The sequence below is a fragment of the Mus caroli genome, unplaced genomic scaffold, assembly GCF_978045245.1.
Source record: "Mus caroli unplaced genomic scaffold, Mus_caroli_1 scaffold_15, whole genome shotgun sequence".
Classification (NCBI taxonomy): domain Eukaryota; kingdom Metazoa; phylum Chordata; class Mammalia; order Rodentia; family Muridae; genus Mus; species Mus caroli.
In genome coordinates this window covers 48,602,501-48,605,617 of record NW_028227270.1, presented here as the reverse complement: position 1 = coordinate 48,605,617, position 3,117 = coordinate 48,602,501, and the positions used below count along the sequence as shown (strand labels likewise).

Below are 3,117 nucleotides of genomic sequence, written 5' to 3'. Positions count from 1 at the left end.
GTTCAGTGAAAGATGGGGAGGAACTGAGAAGAAAACCTGGTGGTAACTTCTAGCTGCCTGTATGTATACACATATGAACACACAAAATGTGAACTCTGGAAGCCTAAAGTAGGTGATTCGTTTAAATAGAACCATCTAGAATCTATCAGGAATAAGAAGCACAGTTCTGAAGGAAACTCAACGATAGCCAAATCTTTTAACCTGAAATCTGACCTGGCTCAGGCCAGATATTAGAGGGGTTAGGCCACCTCACTTAGCCCTTGTGAGTCTAGAAGACTATAAATTTAAACACAGATTTTGTTCACAGTTTCTTCATATAGGAAAAAAGGGGAAGCTCTCAGCACACACTATTTGGAATCTAGTTCCAATAGTATAGTCACTATTACATCTGAACAAAGAGTACCAGTTGACTACCAGCCTACACATAGGCCTTGTGTATATACTGGAGTGATGTGGCCTCTGAAAGATCCTAGCATTTAGAAAGAGTGGAGAGGTGGGATGGAAGAAAGACTTGGGGAGTGAGGAAAGAAGATAGGAGGAAGATAGAATGGAGGGAAGGAGGGAAGGAGTGTGAGAGAGACAGAGATTTGGCATGTGTGGTAATTTGAAAAAATTGACCTTCAGAAGCTCATCGATTTAAATGCTTAGTCACTAGGGAATTTTACTATTTGAGAAGGATTAGGTTTGGAATTTAAGTAGGAGTGGCCTTGTTGCGGGAAGTGGGTCACTAGGGCTGGGGTTTGAGACCAAGCATCTTCCTTCTCTCTGATTGTGGATGAGGATATAGCTCTCAGCTGCATTTCCAGCACCGTGCCTGCCTCCTGCCATGTTCCCTGTCATGATAACAGACTAACCCTCTTGAACTGTAAGCAAGCCCCAATTAAATGCTTTCTTTTATAAGAGCTGTCTTGGTAATGGTGTCTCTTCACAGAAATAGAGCATGGACAGTGTAGTATTTAAACAAAATGTGTGTACTCTGAGATGATTCTAAAGGTTTTGAAAATGTGGTTAGACTAACTGAGTTCATGACATACAAGGAGCCATGGACAGCACACAATAGGAAAGAGAAGGCAACACTAAATAGTAGAATGTTTGAAGATACAGGAATGTTAAACCCAAAGTGCATCACTTTCTTTCTTTCTTTCTTTCTTTCTTTCTTTCTTTCTTTCTTTCTTTCTTTCTTTCTTTCTTTCTTTCTTTCTTTCTTTCTTTCCTTCCTTCCTTCCTTCCTTCCTTCCTTCCTTCCTTCCTTCCTTCCTTCCTTCCTTCCTTTCTTTCTTTCCTTCCTTCCTTCCTTCCTTCCTTCCTTCCTTCCTTCCTTCCTTCCTTCCTTTCTTTCTTTCTTTCTTTCTTTCTTTCTTTCTTTCTTTCTTTTTAATAGTATCTTTTTAAACGATTTATTTATTTATTTATTCATTCATTTATTTATTTGATATGTATGAGTACACTGTAGATGTTTACAGACACATCAGAAGAGGGCATCGGATCCCATTACAGATGGTTTTGAGTCACCATGTGGTTGCTGAGAATTGAACTCAGGACCTCTGGAAGAGCAGTCAGTGCTCTTAACTGCTGAGCACTGACTCAGCACTGACTCCAGCCCAGTCGGTAGTGCATGAGACTCTTAATCTCAGGGTCGTGGGTTCGAGCCCCACGTTGGGTGCAAGTAGTGTATCACTTTCTAACTCGGAGAGATCATAGAAGATATTAGATTCCATGGCAAACTAATTCTAGGGACAGGGATTCAGGAACAAGACAGGGTCCTCTGAGGCTTTTCAAAACCCTGAATCATTTAACCAAGGAGGAAGTGCTATCCTCCTTTCCAGAAAAGCATTACTTAATTGGCAGTTGACAGCCTACTACCAAACCTAGATTTAGAACTCTGGGAAGTTCAGCCATAGCTCCAGGTATTGGAATGATCCACTGACATGACAATAGTCTACATGAGACAGTGACAGTCTGAGAACGTATCCCAGAACCCAAGTCCATATATTTCTGTGTTACTGTATGGCGAGTCCTGGGATTCTTTGGCTAGAGGTGTATGCAGTATCACCTGTCACCTCTGGTCAGGGTTGTCACCTAATGGGAAGAGGACAGGGAGATACTGAGAAATCCAGTGACATAGTACCACTTCACCTGCCAGGCCTGCTGTGCATCAGGCACCACAGACTATCCACATAGTCACCTCTTCCTGACCCAGGTGCTCAATCCAACACCCTGACATCATGGTCTGAATTGCAGACTTTTAAATATTTAGTGTGTGTGGTTATGGAAACTGGATGCTAGAGTACATTTGATCTTGTTCCTTAAAAATGTCAAAGGATTAGAGAGGAATGAAATTGCACCCTAGGAAGTTCCTTCAATACAGTAGTGGCTGTGGAGGTGTTTCCCGCATCTCTGTCCCAGCTCCCTTGACAGAGATTAATCAGGAGGAACTTGTAGATCTGTGTTCTAAATCTTGTCCTGTCAGCTGAACCTCAACGCAGAGGCTTCCAAACAGGTCCAACTCCAAGATGGTTGCCTCATGGCAAATGAGGCCAACAAGTCAGCCAGTCACCACCAGACTGCAGGCGCCCAGTAGAGTCACATGGTTTGCTGTTACTGGACCCGGTGTAGTCTAAATATTTTCCAGTAAAAAAGTTGAGGGTCAACCTATGTGTGGCCATCCTAAGCCTGGCCTTTGGGCAGCAGGCCAGGCACGGGCCCTCCCCACTGTATCGTTGCAGCTACAAATAACTCCCATTTTATAATACTTTAATAAAGGCTCACCCTAGCCAGCATGCTTGGAAAGGATATTGAACAATCAGGAAAGATAACTTTTTTAAAGATTTATTTATTTATTATATGTAAGTACACTGTAGCTGTCTTCAGACACACCAGAAGAGGGAGTCAGATCTCATTACAGATGGTTGTGAGCCACCATGTGGTTGCTGGGATTTGAACTCAGGACCTTTGGAAGAGCAGTTGGGTGCTCATACCTGCTAAGCCATCTCACCAGCCCCAGAAAGATAACTTTTTTGTATCTGAGCTGGTGAAACTCAGAATAGTCACACACAGAGCAGGTGGCATCTGGCAGGTAGATGGTGTAGACATAAGACTTACGTGCAACATCACTGC

The 3,117-nt window shown here is 42.8% G+C and overlaps 1 non-coding gene across 1 annotated transcript; it reads left to right on the top strand.

Moving 5' to 3' along the window:
* Nucleotides 1-1,587: 1,587 nt before the first annotated feature.
* Trnak-cuu (transfer RNA lysine (anticodon CUU)) lies at nt 1,588-1,663 on the top strand. The gene has a single exon. It is a non-coding gene; the product is annotated as a tRNA-Lys (tRNA).
* The last annotated feature ends 1,454 nt before the right edge of the window (nt 1,664-3,117 follow it).